Source organism: Hirundo rustica, chromosome 1, assembly GCF_015227805.2.
Source record: "Hirundo rustica isolate bHirRus1 chromosome 1, bHirRus1.pri.v3, whole genome shotgun sequence".
Taxonomy (NCBI): domain Eukaryota; kingdom Metazoa; phylum Chordata; class Aves; order Passeriformes; family Hirundinidae; genus Hirundo; species Hirundo rustica.
Genome location: NC_053450.1, coordinates 119,970,459 through 119,991,916, shown reverse-complemented (window position 1 = coordinate 119,991,916; position 21,458 = coordinate 119,970,459). Strand labels below are relative to the sequence as shown.

At 35.9% G+C, this 21,458-nt stretch overlaps 1 protein-coding gene across 6 annotated transcripts in view; it reads right to left on the bottom strand.

Moving 5' to 3' along the window:
• Positions 1-21,458, bottom strand: part of TBC1D5 (TBC1 domain family member 5) — a 317,128-nt gene that overhangs the window by 250,768 nt on the left and 44,902 nt on the right. Inside the window, exon 1 of one of the 6 annotated variants that reach the window (XM_058421826.1) lies at positions 13,017-13,115. The exons of the other annotated variants lie outside the window; for them this stretch is intronic. The gene's annotated coding sequence lies outside the window, so the exon portion shown is untranslated. Of the gene's footprint in view, positions 1-13,016; positions 13,116-21,458 lie in introns of those variants that run through there. 6 annotated transcript variants of the gene reach the window in all.

The window sequence follows — 21,458 nt, the reverse complement described above, 5'->3', positions numbered from 1 at the left end:
TGAGTTACAAACAAGTCAGACTAGGGAGAATGGGAAAAGTATGATCTCCATTTAAGCACTTGTCCTAGCTGAAATAAAAAAAATGGACTTACTGTGAATATGAAGAAAATTATCTCAGAAAATGAAAAAAGATGAAGACATTAGTAAGTTACCAGAGTAACTTATGAAACAGAATAGAATATTAAGATTTTTATTACCATGAAAAAAGATATGAAGATTATTTTTCTTGAAAAGTAAGAAGAAGTAACTTTAATACATGAGCTGAACTATTAATTAGCATAAACCAAACCTGCCTGTATTTTAGCAAAAGTGATGGCATCCTCAGGTAGACAGCTCACTTTGAATGATACCTACTAGGCATTTCTGGAACCTACATGAGGACAGCATAAATCAATATCATGGCAAATGCAGACCATCTGTCAGGCGTCTTGAACATAATATACAGAAAATAGTCTTCAGTATAGGAATAAAGGTATTTCCTTCCTTGCACAAAAGCTTCCGTTCACACACATGATGGAGGAAAGCAGGAGTTCAGTATCATATGCTACTGGAAAGTTTCAAACAGCTACAATTCCTTCAATGTTTCGAGTAGTATCAGGAAGAAAACACAGGTAATCTGCCTTAAACCTATAAATAGAAGTGTTTAGGGAAGCTACTTTTTCAAGGTAACAAAACAGGCACAATAGCACATACCTTCCAAAGAAGTGTTTATACTTCCCATGGTCCACTGGTCACACAACTATGTTCTCCTTGGAAGACTGGGAACATGCAAACATCCCAACCCTTTACCACTTGTTCTCAGTAAGCCTTACTTCACCCTCCTTTCAAAAGACATTAAACTGCCCAAAAAAGGGCAGGAGGAGGAAAAGGGGATGGGAACAAAGAAAAACAACCAGTCTAATTTTACTATTATCTGTTCTTCCTCACCCAATACTGCTTCCATTAAAGAAAAAAATGACAGAACTAAGAATACATGTAGTAAACAAAACAAATTACTTTGATATTTCACTATTTTAGTAAATACATTTGATTAATTTCTCATCAAGATTCAGTGGTATTTCGAAGATTTATGCTGAGGGATTCAAATCCGAATGCTTTTCACAGTCTCTCTTTAAGTAAATAATGTTTAAATTAGACTTTTAATTTCAAATAGCCATGTGCTGCTTTTTTGACATCTGCCTATCACAATACAGAATTAAAACCAAAAAATACAAAGATTGACATCAAGATGTACTGGAAGTATTTTAAGAAGAACAATTCCTTTAAAAACAGAATATATAGCATGTTTAAAGTATGGAATTTAGTTACTGAAGAGAGCCCCACTTCTGCATTGCTTCTCAGCTATACATACACACAAAAGAGCATTTTAAGATGCCAGTAGCCAAGCACGATACTCACTAGTACAGGTCTATTAAATCCGTGAATGCAGAAGCTGCTGCATTTCACAGTCTATTATTTATATGACAGAATGAAGATCTGAAAACATGAAATATAGCCTTAAATTATTCACTTATTCTTTTCACAAAAGGAGAAACCGTCAATCTAACACTAAAAGACTTCAAGCGTATTTCTAAAGGTTTCATGAAAATTGCCTTATTTATCAAAACTTTATTCCCTCCGTTTGTTCATTAAATACTGTAGCTTTGCATTAAGGTCAAGCAGTGTCAACCAATTACTGTTGTTGGAAAAGTCCTACTTCCTTAATACTCAAAGAAAACATGGTATATAGTGAATTATTTTAATAGGCAAACTGAACACTGTTTATCCAAAGTACATTTCAACCATAAAAATATATTTTAAGGTTTTCTATCAACAATCAATTATAGTACTATTTATTATCACAGCAGCATTAAGCATGATCCTTTGTCTGCTTAAATGCCAGCCTTAAAAATACGCATCTATTTTAGCGTATTCAGCAACATTCTGTTCTTGGCTCATAATAAAGGAAAGTAACAAAAATTAAGTGACCTATAAAGCAAACTGAAAGGTAAAAGATAAAACATAGAATTTTAAAGAGACAGTATCAATTGGTATAAACGTACTGGCTTCTGTTCTCATTCTCTGTTGGTGGGCAAGAGGGCTCAGCTTATATGACAGACCTGAAAAAAAATCCACACTGCTTTCACTGCTCCTAATTTTGTAGTTTTATTTTAGGGTGAAATTCTCCATTTTGCAATATACAAGAAGAGTAAGTGGTCATACACAAATTTATTAAACACGAAGAAAAGGCAACTCATAGGCCATCCTACTCAATACCAAAGGCACAGTCATTCAGGATAAAAGGATTTACTTAATATGTTTTGATATATCAACCCAGGACAAAGTCCCCCTTGTCCTACCTCAATCTTCTGACCCATTTTAATGGTCTGCAGTTCAAAAGGCTACAATGACGATTTTACTATGTAATCACCCCTAATTTTACATTTCAGAGAAGCAAAATTTTGGATCTCATTTCATTTTGGAACTGACCTGCTTACTGCCATTCCACCTAGTATATAAGCTGTGACAAAGGAACACAATATTCTGATGATAATCTTTGAAATCTTACTGCTATGAGCCTGACTGTGCCTTTCTGTAGTTACAAAACATGAAAAAGCAAAGAAAAATTCTTCTATACATCCTGTCAGCTTGTCTCACTGGAAAAAAAGTTTTCATCCATGTCCTGTATCACTGATCAATGAGACCTACAGTGATACAAGACATACATGCCATTGCTACAAACAAGTAGAGGAAATAAACAAAAGGAATGAAAAAATTAAAAAATACAACCTGAAAAGTCATGCTGAAAATTATGGAAAGAGACATAACACAGTAGGATCTGTTGTCTCATTATTTCTAAAAGATCAGAATAAAGGAAATCAAAAGAAGTAGAAAATAAAAGAAAAAAAGAAACCAATCAACCAAACATTAGAACAAGTCCTCTCCAGTCTCCCCTCAGGGAGCCTAAGTCCCACCTTCATGTTACAGTCTACTAGTGAAACCTGAAAAGATTCTAGAACCCAGTATTGTACAAACAAATTTCAAGAAGAAGATAAAAGAGGCTAGAGACAAAAAATTATTGATCCCTTCAAACTCATGTGAATGACTTCACTGCTAACTGGGTTCATGAATGGGACGTAGCAGTAGATGTGATACAAACTTTAGATTAGAGACATTTTAAACATGTTCTGCATTGTTGATGCGATATAAAACACAATACTGTCCAGACATAATCATTATAAGCTGGACACAAAAAACTATTGAAATCAGAGAGCAATTGTTCTAAAAAAAAAATCTTTTTACCAGGTCTCAAACCATGCGCACATATTACAGATGTTCATCAGAGACATTAGTTTCATTTGTTTCTATCTGGTATTTTCATAACAATCTGGGTGACTCCAAGTAAGTATTTTTAAAATCAGAACATAATAGAATGTTCATAGAAACTAGCAGCACCTTAAAGGAAAGATTCCCAAATGCTTTTGAAAAATGGAAGATATGGTCAGAAATCAATAAAGACAAATCAAAAGTGCTATATTTAGACAAGGTGCATCATAGATGGACCAGCAGTAAACCATTACACAGGGTATCAATTAATAGAGAAGAATACAAATCAAAAGAGTACATTTTGTTGGATCTTTGAAAAACACATCTCACTGAAATACACTGGCAAGCACACAAAGTGCACGTGGTTTGGTGTGTGCACATGTGGCAGCATCTACATCGAACAACTGAAAATTGCTTTTTTCCATATTTTTCTGTACTTTATAGTGTTTTGGACATCATAATTCTTAGAAAGATGTAGGCAAACTATGGAAAGTCAGTGGGTGCATGACTTCAAGGAGTGCTGGGGTATGTCACTAACTCAAGCTTCTCAAAAGTTTGATCAATGTACTTGATCCTGCAGGACAGATTGAAAAGAACGGTAATCTGTCACCTTCTAGGCAATACAGTTCTTCAATGCCAGTCCATCTACCACAGCCAACTACAGCAAGAAACTGAAAAAAAAGAAGTGTCTCTGCACACCTTCAACAGCCTAAGTTCTCTCTTATTTATCTCTTACCTCCAGATTTCCATACTGAAACCTATCCCTCACCCTGCTAACAGACAGGTGGATAGGAGATTATTACCCTGCATAGTTGTTTTTAAATTTCCTTGCCATGAGCCAATATTAGATTGAGAGTATCTGTGGGTAACTTCTCCTGTTTCATCATTCTTTGGCTAAAATTACATACAGTTTCATGTAAAAGAAGCTTCACTGATTATTTTTAATATTGCGTTACATGTGTGTTCTTAAAAGGAGGATGAACAGCTTCACACATGAAAATCTAACACACAAATAGTAGAAAGAAATTATATCCTGAACTGCACAGCATGAAAAGGAAGTATTTTGAGACCTCCTTTTGTTGTCCTGGCTTCTTCAGCCACTTCATGGATAGCTCTTAAAATTTCCTTAACTTGTCCTGTAATAACAGTCAAAAATTGTTTGAAAAATAAAAGTGGCATGCTAATCAACAACTCTTCTGTGAATGAGAGAACAATCTTCAGCTTTAAGGAACGCGTCATTTGAGAATAATGGATCAGAAGAAACATCTTCTGCACAGATTAAAAGACAACAGAGAGAATAAACTCTGCTTTTCTAGATCCATCAGCTCTACTGGATAACACTAGGCAGCAGTGGGAGATATGGAGGTGGGTTGCAAGATAAGGAACAGGCTAGAGGCAAGAGCTGTTATAATTATAGTGGGGAACACAGAATTTGCTAAAGGAAGTCTACTGTATAATTACATTTGAAAATTTAGCAAGATGCCCAGAGGGTGGCTTGCAGCTGTCAGGAGCTGGTAACGCTGGAGTTCTGCTCTGGAGAAAACCACAACTGCACAGAAGCACACCTCCACCTCCCTGTACTTGAGCTGACTTTGATAAGGTAAAGGAATGACTTGAACTAAAATTAGTAAAATTACACAACACATGAGACTATATTCTCAGTAAAAAGTGCTCAGAGATTGGGCCTTATTTTAAAGGAAATTAAATGGTTTTGATACTACATTAAATATATTTTTGAATGAGTGTCAATGACAGTAGTTTTTAAAATTGCATCTTTAATAACAGTTAAATTCTGATGCTCTTTTATGATATTAATTCATAATCAAACTAATCTCATCTCTTTGCATAAAAAGTCATAGTTTTCTCTTTGGCCGACTTGCCCGATAAAATGCAAATAAATGAGTGAAATGCAGACAAAATGCAAGAATAAAAATAAATCTGTATACTTGTTTCCTCCTTGGATTTAGAGCTGAAGAGATGTTGCTTCTGAGAAACAAGTAGTAAACTACAAACACAAAGTGGTAATCTGCAGACAAAGTGATCAAGTATGAAACATGATTAAGCCATTCTTGAAAAAAAAAAAAAAAGAAGTAGGATTGAACAAGTTAAAAATGGCTCATTTTATATGAAGTTATTATTTCTACTTTAAAAAGTATATTCTGCTAATTCAGATATTAGCAAATGAAGTGCTGTGCATGCTGGAAAACATCACCAACTGCATTACTGGTGTTTCTGTAAAACACATCTGAAAAAAAATTAAGCAAGAATCATACTACAAAATAAACTCAACCATACAAAATTATGCTGTTATATTAATACCACAAGAAAATAAAAAGCTCTGGAAGACAGAGCAGAGTCCACAAGCCTACACCACAAGTTTAAACCAAAACTTAAGGTAGAATTATTTCTAAAAGCTGTAACAACTACTTCTTTTATTTGAGATCTAGGCCTCTGTAAGAAATCTGTCTAATTGGCATTAGGGGTTGTAAAAAGAGAAAACTGATGGTCATTTCAGCTTTATTAAACTTGCTACTGCTTCCAGATTGAAGAAAGTGTATACATCCTGTAATCATATCTAAGTGCTGAATTCAGAAGTGCAGATAGCTCATCAACTAGTCCATATTTGCTCCATTAGCCTAAAGAGATCCTTGTTTGTTGCTCCATTATTAAAATTGGTATAAATACTTCAGATGTCTTTGCTACAGAAAGGTAGAGCCTAAGTATCAGCTCTTCTCACTTAGAAAAATGTTCTTGACATAAGACTGACCAAGAAGTTCCTTTCTGTGCACCAAGTCTGCTTTTTGCTCAGTGTAACAGGACTGCAGGAGGACTGGTATTTGCCATCTACATTTTGTTTAAGGAGAGGGGAGGAAAACAACCCTAGAAACCAGTTAATTTATACAAATTTCTCCCCTCTTTTTTTTTTTTTCCTCACACTTCATTTTACAAAGATGGACATCCAACAGATAATCACTTCAGTAAAAGGGATTCCTATTGAACATACAGTTTCAGCTTTGTTTGACTTTTACAGAAAATTAATCTTTAAAATTTAACATATTCCTCTCCTTTAATTTTAAAATTAAAATACAGTCACTTGAAAAATTCCAGTGTTTGAAAGGCATATAAGTAAAACCAAAGTACCGGGTTTTTATTAACAGAAATTAAAACTAATTTTGAAAGAAATTTCAGGAGTATAATACTGATTTCTCAATTTTTTTTTTTTTCAGGACAGTCTAATTACAAATATTCTGAGCATGGGTCAATTCTGGTTGCACGGATATTGCAAATATAAAAGAAAAATGTCAGGCTTCATATTGATTTCTTCTACTTCAAGCCTAAGTTTCCTATGTTGATTTTATCAAAGTCATCTATATTACATTATATAATGCAGCTTTAAGGACTACAATGATCCCTTCAGGAATGTACAGAGAAGAACTCAGTCTTTCATCTAAAGTATTACCGTAGAAGAACAAAAGCATTTTCATGCAACAGTTATCCTCATGTATCAAAAATTCCACAGTAAAATGTAAGAAAACAAACTACATTACATTGCTGATTGTTGCATGTTCTTCTTGTTGCTCTGGACAAAAAGAAAAAAAAAAAAGCCTTTAAACTTCTGAATATTGATTTTGCAAGAAAAATAACATCTTAAATGGAATTCTGTAGGTTCTAGTATGCAAGTAAAAAAAAATTCCATAAATCTAGGGGGCACTTTTACCTTTTTTTAACAGGAAAAAAGCACCCAAGCATAAAAACAAAACATAAGAACGAAAAGTCAGTGTGATCCTCTTTGCTGATACATAATGCAAAATGAACACAGCTCAAAATTGTAGAAAATACACATTGTTCAAGATATGAACCTTTTCCACAAAAAGCTTTGTAGGGAAATAAAATTTTCCAATACAATTGAAAAGTGCTAGTTCCCCAGTCTGGCTGTGCTTTCACAGGTAGCTCTACTTCTGCAACACGAGGCTCCCATCATCGCAAGTGTGGTGTGAATTCCATACAGTTTTAACTCACAGGGATATATAATGCTACACCCTCAATCAAAAGGCAGCTGGTTGCATCTGTGCTAAAACTTTTTTTGACTCTTCTATCTGTACATACATATAAGAGTATATCCTGTCCTTTAGATTATAACTCTTTCGAGAAAGACTATTGTCCAATTTAATGTTTTAGCTAAAGAGATGTGATTTCTGTTGCTCTTATCACAACATGTATCCATAACATACGGTAATTTGTGTTTTCATCCTTTTTCATTTGCACTTACCTATGCATCTGTCCACTGAAATCGGCAGTTTTCAAAAAAAGCTGCACAGTGTAACTTACTAGTTTTAAGATGCATGACCATTTGTATGAGACTCAGGTTATTCATCCATACAAAGGCAGACTTTTAAGATAATGTTATTTAAAATGGGAATAAAATAGCCTACTCTTTCTAAACATGCTTTCAAGTATTTTACATAGTTTGCCTCTATTCTTTCACTAATAAAACAGGGGATGTCAAAGAGCATATAAAATTTTCTAAATTAAGGAAAGAAAAACTAGAATGCACATTATATGTAAGTGGTAATAGGCAGAGACAACTTCACTAGGCTGTGACATATGACATCTGGTAGACTATTATCATAATAAATGGGAAAAGTAGGTGAGATTCTGTCAACAGCAAAGTAAGAAGAAATGCATCTTCATCAGAATGACAAACATATCTGCCTTTAACAAACATAGGTCAACCCAAAATTCAGCTATCTATGAATTAAATATTTTCACTTTATTTAACCCCTTTTCTTTTTGATTTTAATGATTTAATTGAAGTACATCTAAATTTATCAGAGATATGTAGTTATGTAATTTAATTTCATTTTAGTGAGGATAAATTAAAGTTACTAATAACCTATGGCTAAAAACTCACAAGAAACAGCCTATTACTTTTTCACACATCCATAAATAATTTTAACTGCACCAAATAGTAATTTAACAATTGTCAAACCACAATATAAATACACTGTACATCAATCTGCTACTCCTCTTGGTACAACCATGCAGGTGTCACATAGATGTTGAAATAGCTTCATCTCTGCAGCTGACCAGCTAAATGGCAACACCACTAATCTGGGGATCATACTAGGTATTTGATAGTATGTGTGACCTACCAAAAAAAAAAAAAAAAAATTCTCATGTAAGAGAAAGAAGAGGGAAATAGTGACTTTCTGAAAGTCAGTCATGTTCCCACAAACCATGTTTCTTGTGGTTCATTTTTCTCCATGCTTTATTCGTCAATTTCATGTCATCATATGAGAATAAATGAAAAGAACCATCATAAAATTCTTATTCCATGGAGACTGAAAATTGTCATTGGGTGCTTTAAAAAACCCTTAGAACATTGCCTTTTTATTTGTGACTAAAAGCAAGACCTAATTTATACTCAGTCCTTTCAAAACTAGATATATGCCTGCAAAGTAAAATTTCCGAGATTACAACAATTTTCCGTGCGTAAGAAAGTAACAGAGGCTTGAAAGTCACCAAGTGAACAGTCAAGTCACAAAGCAGTGATGGGATTTTGTAAGCGCCATGGATGGAAGAATCTGGGAAAGTAAATGAAAGACCTTTTTTGGGGTTTTTTCACTTGTTTTTGATATGAAAAAACTTAAAAAAAGCAAATTCCCAAGAGGTACTGAAATATAAAATATTAGAAAAATATATTAGAAGAAAGAGAAGGCAGAAAATTATTACTGCATTCCTAGATATCCATTTCCCTGATATTGTGTTAGTTTTGGGATCTTTCCAACACCATGCTAGAAAAGACAGTCTGAATGATGGTATTTACTCTTCAACCACTCTCAAGAAATTAATGAGTGATATGGTCATATATTTTCAGACTTCAGTACAAGCTGATGGCATTAAGATACCAGAGAGATTGATTTGGCAACTGTGTCTCTATCTCATGTGTACTCTCACTTCATAACTATTGTCTCTAGTAACACATAAAAGAGGATGCTTGAAGCATAAGGAAAAAAAAAACCACAAAAATTTTGCGATTTCTGTACACTCTAATAAATACATGACAGCGTAATGCTGATTTAAGGCTGTCTGACAGGAGATAAATATCCCATTTTGGCCCAGTCACTTCCTTCATCCAGAAGACAGGCTTCTGCCATGAAGCAATGTGCAACCTCTTCTGTTCACTGACAAAGAGCTTGGAAACTCAAACCTGTCTAAACTTCTTCAAGCATAAAAGATGGAGCATGAAGAAAGACGGAGCATGAAGAAAGACGGAGCAAGACAGCTAGTATGTCCAAAGGAAGATATGTGAGGGAAGTGGAGATTTCCTTTTACACCAGTTGAATGGTGAACCCATTTTGTGAGGCTGCAATTCTATTCTCATAGCAATTTAATTGTTCTTAAATCAAATACCAGAAGCATCAGGAATATAAAATAAATAACTTCTGGTTTTTCTTCAACACAAATCCAAATGAATGCACAGAGACTTGCACAGAAACTGAATAAAGGAGGATGGGGTCATCTAATGCTGCATGAAGCTGGATTGGGGATGATGTCAGTGGACTAGGGCTCAGATTCCGCTCTCAATGGTAGACTGTGACACCCATTCTCCAAAACACTGGGCAAGTCAGTCTGCTGGAAGTGGAGAGAATGGCACTTGTACATTGGAAGTTCTACTTTGCTTTCTGTTGTGTAGCACAACTGTAATAGGAAAAGTAGATGATAAAGGGTCTTAACACTTTGCTCAACCTATTTACTGGACTGAACTTGGCTACGGGCTCTTCCACTCAGCACTGAAAGAAGACAAAAGTGAACAAACAAAAATCAGTAACACTGGTAGTTGGTTAATCACAATTTCAGTTCATAATCCTGTGGTTTTAAATTTTGTTCGTGCCCAAAACTGAAATAAGAAGAGTATCTACTGAACATTTTACCATCAACATATACAGCTGCCTAACTCTTCATAACTTCATTAGAGACTCCCCATAAACAGTTAGGGACTATTTCACAAATCATGTCTTAACTGAAAAACTGCATCAATTTGCTACCCTAATCTGACCATCTTTAGTAAGAGAACTGGTATTCAAAACAGCAGCTATACTGAGCTCAAAAAGATTTTATAATAAAAACTATAATTAGATACAGCAGACTTTAGAAAATTAAGTAAGAAAAGTCACAATCATTAACTGTCAGACACACAAAAGAAACTAAAGATACAGAATTGAGTTGATGTAATATGGTGTATTTCAATATTTTTCATGTGTTCTTTGTCATTTTACAATCCAAATACCAAAACAAATATCTCAAACTTCATCTACGGAATTTATCCAAAATTATTAAAACGTTACTATTTGATAAATAACAATATAATCCAATAATTTATGCTAGAAAGCATCAATTCAAGCTCATCTACTTTAGCAAAATAAACCCTGTAAACAAAAAAAAAAAAACCAAGAGACCACATTTGCCTTATTTGTTGATTCCTTAGTGTAAGCTTACAATTGATAAGGCAAACTTGAAGAACATGGAAATTCAATCACAGTAATCTAAATGACCAGTTAATAGCCAAAAAAAATAACAGATCTAGAGCAGATTTTACTCTGTGGCATAGAGTTGTTGACAATACATTTCTCAATAAAGAAAAATTGAATTACAGCCTTAGGGTGGTTTAATTTGCTACAAATTTTGAATAATGTTATATACATTTCCAAAGCAGATGCTAAGAGACTCTACAAGGACACTCAGCTCAATCAGAAGCCAGATTAAAGTTCCATCTGGAATGAAACAGTTCCACAGCTCTATTACAATTAGCAGAGTCACCAATGTCAGACTCAAAAGTTGGGCAATGCGGAACTCCTTCTCTTCAAAATACAGCTATTAGTCCAGAAAACAAACAAGTGCTTCACACATCTTTAAAAGAGACTTTTTAAGTAGTCACAAACTTGTATTTTTATAGTCAGGATGAAAATTACTATTACTATTATTATTATTATGGCAATATGAATCACAAAGACTATCCAGACAGAACGATCTTCTGCCACCTCTCCCATTGCATGAATGTAGCATTAGAAGTTACAAGTTTTCAAGTAGTTGCAATACTCAAAATATCAGCAGGCTGAGAATAGCACAGAGGCTACTGGCACAGAATAAAATTCAAGACTGATTTCAAACTGCCCCGATCTTTGCATTCGCAATTCCCAGAGTTTTAGTTATGAAATAAAGCATTTTTCCAACACGGCATACTGAAGAACTGCAGCCTGAAGTGACCCATCTTTAGACAAAATAAGAACAGAATTACCTGTGAGACCTAATGGCTAAAAGAGAAAGACTAATTCATCAGCCAGATATTCAGAGCAATGGTCTTTTCCTAGATGTACAAATTTCAATCCATGTTTAGAAAACAAAGGCATCCTTTCAAAGCATAATTCAGTAAATGGCAGTGCTAATACAAAGACAGTAAAAAAACATGTTAAAGATAGAAAAAAAAAATGCCACATGCCTTAAATTTACTATTTTACCATTTAAATAAATAATGCACCACATAAATAAGCAAGAAGTTGGAAATCAAATACCCACATCCTGCGTCTCTTTCCCCCCCAATAAATTCACAATGGATACGGGGCAATACAGACTCTTAAAAAATTACATCTTATTACACATGTTTTCATCAAGAACATCTTAGTTAAGAGCAGATTTATATTTTTCTGGTTCCCAGTTAGATTAATCAGCCTGAATTCTACTGTCAAATAGTAAGCTGCTAAGTCTGAAAATACCTACAATGACAATATCCAGGTTAGAGCAAAGTTGAGAGATAACTGCAGCCACTGTTGAGTTAGCAGCCTATACTGTTATGCAATGAAGTAAATTCCAGCTTCCAAAGAGAACAGCAATATTCACAATTTTATATTTAGTACCTTTAATTAGTGTTTAAATACTATCCAATAATGTCCACTTCTGAAATTTAATCTTCTAAATCTTTACAGAGAAAAATTAACAGTCTGGAGCAATGACGCAACTTTGTCCTTAGTCTGACTCTGTTGTTATTTCTGCAAACAACGCACAAGAGAACTACAGCCAACACCATGCAGCAGGATGGAGGCATTTTAGGAGGCATTTAGAAACAGGAAAGACTAGTTGAAATTTAAGTATAGAAGCAAAATATCAAAGTTAAGATCAATGCAACCTGATCAGTGTCGTTGACAGAACATCGGCTTTTTAAGGCAATGGTCAACAAGAGTGTCCAAGGCTGCTGTCTACACCAGAAAGGGCCAAGGGCATCCACAAACTCCAGCAGTGATGAAACCACAGAGAAATGACCACTTTACTTCAGTTCCATACATGAACATAGTGGCCCATCACAACAGTCAGCTTCCCTGTTAGTTAACAGGTTTTCTGAAAGATTAACTAATAAAATAGCACACAAAAGTTAAAAAGTTAATTGACAGAAAGGAAAGGATTATAACTGAAACATGCATCTCAAATCCCTGGCTGGGGGACACCATAAGCCTAGAGATTCTTTCCAACAGCATAGGTCCTGGTCACCAGATAACTGCAGTGACACAGTGTGAAGCACAGGTCTCAAAAGGTTTCTCTAAGAATTATTCTTTTCAATGTTGAGCACATAAAACCCTTATTGAGACCAGCCACACATACGAGTTTTTCTTTAACAGTAAGGAACTATTTAGCTCATTCCCACAAGTAGTAATCACCTATGTCACCGAGACACACAAAGAAATCACACGCAGACAAGAGATTTTCGCAGAGGTTCTTCTGATCCAGCTCCCAGCTGAAAGAGCGGAGAGAAGAGAGCCCCTTTGTTTATTCTTTTACTTTTTATACATTTGTGGGTCTAGCAGAAGATTGGCTTTTTGGGGTTTCCACCCCTCAGCCTCAGTGGCCAGACCAATTGTCAGTTACAATTGTTTTCAGGTTAGAAATATGCAAACAAAGGACAGAGAATGAAAAACAAAGGATTTGTTTATATTACTTCTGTGGGAAAGATAGAAAAACTGCTCTAATATTCTACAGTAACTAAAAGATCTGACTCCATTTATGAAAATCAAAAGGCTGATAAAGAAACTCAGAAAAACCAGGGTAACACACCTACACTTTCAATCATCAGCATGTTTTTTATGAAGGTCTGTCTGGGCTGCGATGTAAAGATTTCCAAATACAATACATCATCTGTGACTCTCATGGCAGAGTCATGAACTTGCACAGCTCTGGACAAAAATAGTGCAGTAACGGAAGAATCTTCCCTTCCTCTTTCAAACACTCAGCAATCTAACTGAGCAAACACAACCAGAAGTAGTTTACTTCTCAGTATCACACATCCTGTCCACAAGCAAGTCATGAAATTACTTGACAAAGGCCAGCTACAAGTGTATTTAGTTTCAGATCAAGTAAGGGACTGAAAGCACTTAGCAGCATCTCTGAATGATCTCTTTGTAGAAGGAAAAAACCATTTCTTTTCACTCTTCTCTGTATCTCAACAGCTCTTGACCTATGATGAACTCTCACCTACTTTAAAAGATGCGACACAAGTCCTGGTTACTCAAGTACAGTGAACTGCATAATTCTGGCAGAAAACTTCAAACAATTCCCAGCAGTTCCTTGCCTGTGAAATTTCTGAAGTATCATTTCTTTTTCTGCTTCTTCTCAAGAGCTACATGCAGCTGTTTTGAGATTTGCTAAGTGACACAGGCATAGGATTAGTAGGGTTCTAAAATTTTCATCATTCTAACTAACTGCTCATGCTACAACCCTCAAGTAGCTGGACAAAACCACCTCATGGACAAACATCTGGCTAATATAATCCAGTGAAGAGATGGATAAGGGATGATCAAAATAACTCAACTACTGAAAACATCATTTAAATAATGTTCACAGTTCACCAATCTACTCTGTAGCTTAGCAACACTCACACATTCTTCGTTGATGCTAACCTGGTATTTGGCAGCATCTGCAGAAAAAACACTTATCACCACTTCTGTTAGCTGGAAAACTCTACTCCATTCTCGCAATGACTAAAAGTTACTCAATTATTCATGTCTTCACCATCACTCAGCTGCAGCATATTTCAGGATCAAGGCCTAAAATTCTGGGTTTGAGCTCTCTCTTCTGTGTACTTTCTTGATTTCTGTTAAATAACTACCCAGAGTTCCAAGGGGAATAAAATTTGCTATGATTAGAAAGACAAAACTCTTCCACATGAAGGACAAAACTTTTTTGGAGGTTGGTCCAAGAACACAAACCCATCATTCCTACCAGGCAGCAACCACCATCATCAACTGCAAGTCCAAAGTGCTTTTCTTGATCTTGCTGTCCTATACATCAAAATATTTTTAAACTTTTAGCACAAAACAAGATTCTCTTTTGTTAATACTTATTTCCTTGAAGCAGACTGATAGAACACAGCACGGCTGAAGAACCACTGACACTACAGTGTGGAAGAGATCAGACCTCAGCAGAGAGGCAAGGTCCCACCTAGTCCACCTTGGTATTACATCTGTCTGCCAACGGCTGCCATGCTCTTACTGCCTTCCCCACTGTTACTAACAGAGCTTTACCCCTCTTTTTATAACACCCACTTCTCAATGCTGTTCCAGAGGAAGCAAACACTAATAAGCTGACAATCATCTTCACACATGAATAACTTCTCATTGGCAAATACTTTTACTGTGCTTTCTGGACACCTGCTTTAAATGACAGAGATGATGGATTTGAAAACTGGTTTAATGTAGAAGATAAAAGGTTGTATCTTTTTTTTTTTTCTCAGTTCTATTTTCTGTGTTCCATAGCTTGTTAGCCAAAATTGTTTTGAATAGGTGATTGCACTGCATACACTCTGGTCTTCCTAAGTTTTAAGGCAGAAATAACAGATTGCACTGCATACACTCTGGTCTTCCTAAGTTTTAAGGCAGAAATAACAAAGAATTTCAGTATATTAGGTATGTATGACCTCCCATGCTTGAATCAAGGCAAGCTATCCTTGGAATTTTTTTCCAGATATACTCCTGTCACAGCTCTTAAAATAGTTTCCAATAAATACCCTGTAAAGGATCTACAGCTTAGTAGCTCGGTAGTTTAAAACTATTTTCAGTAGCAAAGAAAAAAAGGATTGAATATTTGGGAATACCTCCTAAATTAATTTTACTGGAGAAGAAAGTGCACTATATAAAAATTTACAGAAGTGATACAACTATCATTAAATCAGTATTTTAATCACTTTATGCAGTCTAGTTCAACAAATCAATGGACATCTTCATCAGCATTATGGAACTGCCACTCATTTTTAAGGAAAACAGGGATACTGTTATTAACTTTACACCACCTTTATTATGCAGATTACTTTGATGACGTTATTCCATTGTGCAGTATACAACGACAGATTACCGATTATTTGTTGGAGGAAAGTTCTTCCACGTCATATTTTTTTTTCTGTAAAAGCATGTAAGATGATTAAAGAGCAATGCTAAGGAGAAAGAATAATAGAATCATAGAAATGTACAGGCTGGAAAATACCTTTAAGATCATCAAGGCCATTCCCTCTTTTCCTAGTGCTTGTTCCCTGGGAGAAGTGAGACGCCTCCATCTGGATACAACCATCCTTTCAGGTACTTGTAGAGAGCAATAAAATCTCACAAGCTTCCTTTTCTTAAGGCTAAACAACTCCAGCTCCTTCTGCTGCTCATTAGATTTGTGTTCCAGACCAGCTTCACTGCCCTGCTCTGGACATGCTCCATACTTTCTTGTACTCACAGGGCCAGAACTGGAAACAGGACACAAGACGTGGCCTCACTAGCGCCCAGTAGAGGGGAACAATCACTGCCCTCATCCCATTGGCCACACTATTGCTGATACAGGCCAGGATGCCAAGGGCCTTTTTGGCCCCCTGGGCTCACTCCTGGCTCATGTTCAGCTGCTGTCAACCAGCACCTCCAGGTTGTTTTCCTCTGGGATGCTTTCCAGCCACTCCACCCCAGCCTGTAGCACTGCCTGGGGTTGATGTGACTCAAGGGCAGGACTCAGCACTTGGCCTTTATGAACCTCATACCATTGGCCTTGGCCCATCAATCCAGCCTGTCCAGATCCCCTGCAGAGGCTTCCTACCTTCCAGAAGATCAACTTTCCTGCCCAACATGGTGTCAGCTGTAAAACAACCGTAGGTGCACTTGATCATGTCATCCACATCATTGATGAAGATATTAAACAGGGCTGATCTCAGCACTGAGACCTGGAGAACACCACTTGATACTGGCTGCCAGCTGGATGTAAGTTCATTCACCACCACTCTCTGGGCTCATCCATCATTTTACCCAGTAAACAGTACACTCATCCAAGCTATGAGCAGCCAGTTTCTCCAGGAGAATGCTATGGGAAACAGTGGCAAAGCCATGACTCATGTTCAGGTAGACAACATTCACAGCCTTTCACTCATCCAGTAAATGGATCACCATGTCATAGGACATCAGGTTAGATAAACAGGAACCTGCCTTTCATAAACCCATGATGGCTGGGCCTGATCATGCAGTTGTCCTGTACATGCCACATGATGACACTTAGGATGATCTGCTCCGTGATCTTTCCCAGCACTGAGGTCAAGTTGACAGGCCTTTAGTTTCCCAGATCCTTCTTTTAAACCCTTCTTGTAGACAGGCTTCACATTTGCAAAGCTGCAGTCAACTGGAACATCCCCAGTGAGCCAGAGCTTCTGGTAAACACTTGAAACCACTTGGTGAACATTTCAGCCAGCTCCCTCACTACCCTTGGGTGGATCGCATCCGTCCCCATAGACTTGTGTGTTTCTAAGCAGTGTAGCAGGTCACGGAATACTTCCCCTGGGATTATGGAAACTTCAGTTTGGTCCTTGTTCCTGTCTTCCAGCTCGGGGGGGCTGCGTATGCGGAGAACAGTGGGTCTTTTAAATACTGAAGCAAAGAAGACATTACGTACCACAGCCTTTTCCTTACTCTTTGTCACTGTATTTCTTCATCCAATAAAGGATGGAGATTGTCCTCAATCCTTTTGTTGTTAATCTATTTATAGAAACTTTTTTCTTTTACAGCAGTGGCCAGATTAAGTTCTAGTTGGGCTTTGGCCCCTCTTGTTTTCTCCCTTCATAACTTCAAAACAATCTTGTAGTCCAGAGTTGCCTGCCCCTTCTTCCAAAACTGATTCACTCTATATGGCTTTTTGTTTGTTTGATGTTTACTTTTTGGTTTTGGGGTTTTTTTGTGTTCAGCCAGGCTGATGTTCTTTCCCACTGGCATGTTTTTCCATTTTAGGGCATAAAATTAGAGAATGGGATAACTGAATGAAGCTACTAAGTGGCATTTGGGAAACAAAAAAAGGGAGTTATTTCTTCACCTAGTTAAAAGTCAAGCCACAGAACTGTTTACTGTGGGACATTAAAATTTTACAGAGGATCAAAAAGTGACCCAATTTTTGGAGGAGAGAAAAAAATGGGGGATGGACAACACCACCCCCCATAAAAATAACATACATACAAAAACTCACAAGCCCCAAACAATACAGCTTCAAGTTGATAGTTGAAATGTATGCGGGAAATAATGTCACAGACTCCTCAAATGCCTATAGCAAACCTTCTAAGAATCTTGGACAGGCTGGAGAAAGCAGACTAGAAGTATGTGTGTGGTCTGAGTCACTGTGGTTGTCATATGCCTCACCGCTAAAGGTTTAAGGAAAAAAACAGGCAAAAACCTGGAAATAGTTTGCTCAATTATTCAGCATTTATAGACTGTGACAATCTCTCAGTTGGATTTGAAATAATCTATCTGATTTTTTCAATGTCTTGGATGAGGCACTTCAACAACTTTGAAAAAAACAGAAGCAGAAAGACTTGTTCTCTTTTAAAATAGAATAAAAAGAGTTTCTGACAATAAAATTCACTTTTTTTTTAAAAGCAGAGTTACCAGTTCAGTTTATTATAAATATCTAATGGAAGAAATCAATTTTTGTTTCCAAATGCTTTTTTTGTCCTACCCATTTTAACATGTATGTTAAAAACTCAACTTATCACATATTTGTGCATTTAATTCAGTGTGAACTGAACATGAATTTGGAAAGTTGAAAAAGTAAATTAATTGGGTTTTCATTTTCATGCAAAATTTAAAAAAATATTAATTTTGTACATGTAAACAATATGTACATATCTTTGTATATGTAACTACTTAAAAAATGTAGAAATGTACTTATTGTGTTTAGCAATAAATAAATACAAAACTACAACAAGAAATAAATACAAAACTACTATAGTAAAAATATCTTTTTTGAAAACCAAATTTACTACAGACACCTCCTTTCCTTGGGAATATTAAGAAAGTAAAAAATTGACGATTAATGTCCATGTAAGTCTTTATGTTCAAATCATGAATAAATGGCTGATTCAAGCTGCAGGAATAGTTCCACTGATTTTCTGTTACTGTCAGATATACTATGCTTACAGATATACTCTCAAATAATAATAAAATTATAATAATATAAATCAGCTCCTACAGCCTGCATTTCTATACTGTTGTGACTGGCTGCAAATAACACACTGACACAATAAGATAAACTACCAGGAAAAAGCAAAAAATCCTGCCCCCACAGACAGCAAGTACCCCTTGACAGAGCTTTGTATACTTTTCTGGCACCTAGTTTCTACTTGCTGGAACTTGAACAGATGCATTCATGGAGCTTTCTTAAAATTCACAGATCTGGAGCTGAAATTCTGCAGATGTCTGTATATAATTCATCTGGGGAAGCAAGGTGACTGTGATTGAATTTTTCACCTGATTCCTTCCTGACCTACAGAAGCACAGTGAAAAAAACAAGTCTGTCTGAACAAGATTTAAAACAAGAAAACAAAGCCCTTTTAATTTTGATTTTAGTCAGCGTGGACTCTGCTCTGATTTTTTCTTCAACTAACTATCTGTGTCAAAATACCACCACTTCCTACAACAAAAATTTCACTTGAAATTCCAAGCTGGGACCCACTAATGGGAAAACAGAAATCAGTATCAAAAAAATGAATTGTTTACCTTCCAAGGATTAGAGCTGTGGTTTGTACTGACCCTGAATATTCAGAATTCAATGTTGTTTGGATGGATGAGGTTAGGAAGATTATTGAGAAGATACTGAAAACTTACTGTGTAACTGCTAAGGTGTTCAACATTTACAAGCAAGTCTTTCAGCACTATGTATTAAGATGTATTCGTTCGCCAGTAACAGACATTAAAGAGAATCTCAATAACTTTAAGCTGACTACTTTGCACTCTAGTTTATTTTAATATAAATGCAATTTTAAACCTTCACAGTTCTTTCCACAAAATAAACAGAAATAGAACACGTTAAGTGCTTGAACAATCAGGTGCTCCTTCCTCCCCATCCTTCAGGCAACACACAATGTAAACTTCGAGCTCAACTTTCTGAAACTCTTTTTTCTCTGACATGATAATCTAGAATCTTGCAAGCAATGCATATAGAATGGCATTATATTTTATCACCTTCTCAGTTTGGAAAGACAAATATTTTCAGGGTAGGCCTGGTTCCTCTGTCTCAGAGAAAAGGGTGTCCAGACTGCAGCTATATGAGATGATGACTAACAGTGTTAGTCATTCTCAGCAAAGTGGTATAAAGAAACAGCTGCCTTCCACTAACCCATCTCAGTTCTTTATTTCTTCATCTTTTATCTCACTTCCAGTTTTTCTCTAACAACAGCGTTAATCTTTCCAACATTGTGCTTCCTTCCCTTTTTAGAAATCACTCCACTGTTCGGAATCTTTTCTCCAGTCCTTCAACTACTTTTCTCTGCCTTAATTTATTAATGCAAGTGCTACATGCCATACAGATCATGTATGATCTGTACATGTAATCAAGATTTTAAACAAAGACCCTTTGAATAAAAGTAGTAGAAAAGTTTAACAAGTAATAAAGTCAAGTGATATTCAAGTTCGACCCCTCTGTAACTTCAGCTCTAGCTGCAACATAATCTTCAAAACCAGAGGACCAATACTAGTTTTCATACCTTAGAAACAACTGCTAAGCAGAAAGATGAAAGCAAGCAGGCTTTTCAAAGGTACATTTACACTCACAGACACATCACCCCTCATCCTGTTCCTCAGCGGTTTCATCAACCATACCTGAATGTACATTATGTCAATAAAATTCTACATATATCATTGATTTTGCCTATTACATGCATGCAATGAAAAAGGAACTTAACAAATGGGGGAAGGGGTGACTGAAAAAAGTAATTCTCTTTCCAACCTGAGGAAACTTTAGACAAATTTGCCTTTGATAATCGACTGAACAAGCTGCACTGCAAGCATCAAGGGATGGTGCAGGGATATCTAGCAGGTGCTGCAGTTTATCACAAAACCGTCTAAAATAATTGGAAGTGACAACCAGCACTACCACAAATGATTTATTAGTCTTTCACTCAGCTTTTCAGCTTCCTCAGGGCCAGAATAAATAATTTACCAACTCTGTATCTTCCAATCATTAATTCTTCCCTGTGCATCCAAACTACATTTAACTCTGCTGGGTTCAGTGGAATTAAAAGCACAATATGAAGACTTTCTCCCCCCCAAGTATAGTATTATCTGACTTTATCTAGAAGTAAAATTGTCAATCAAAATTTATATTGGTGATAGAAGGGATTAAAGCTAGCAACTAAAGTTAAGTTACAAAATATCCGCAGAATAAAATGAAAGCTAAACTGAAGAGATATCAACAATGAAATGCTCCCAGGGGGTCAGGCGTGTTCTCAAGATATAAAGTACTGATAGTGTCTGAAGATACTGATGAGCATTGTTTTTCTGATCCATAAACTAACATTAGTTACAGACAAACATCTTACATGTCCCACATAGTAAACGCAGGATGAAAACACTGGATAGGAAACATTTGGAAAACAAATGAAAAAGGAGATGTGTGCAAAATGAAAGGATTAAACATGAACAGAATGCTTCTGTAAAAAGGCAATACTTTCTGAAGAAATACACTAAAGATGCAAGATTTACTAATGCCCTTGTGTTCATATTACAAAAAAAAAATTTACAAAAAAAAAAAAAGAGTATTGTACAAGGCAGATTTAGAAAACAGGAGTATAAAATGGCATAAAACCAAAGTACATTTTCAAATTT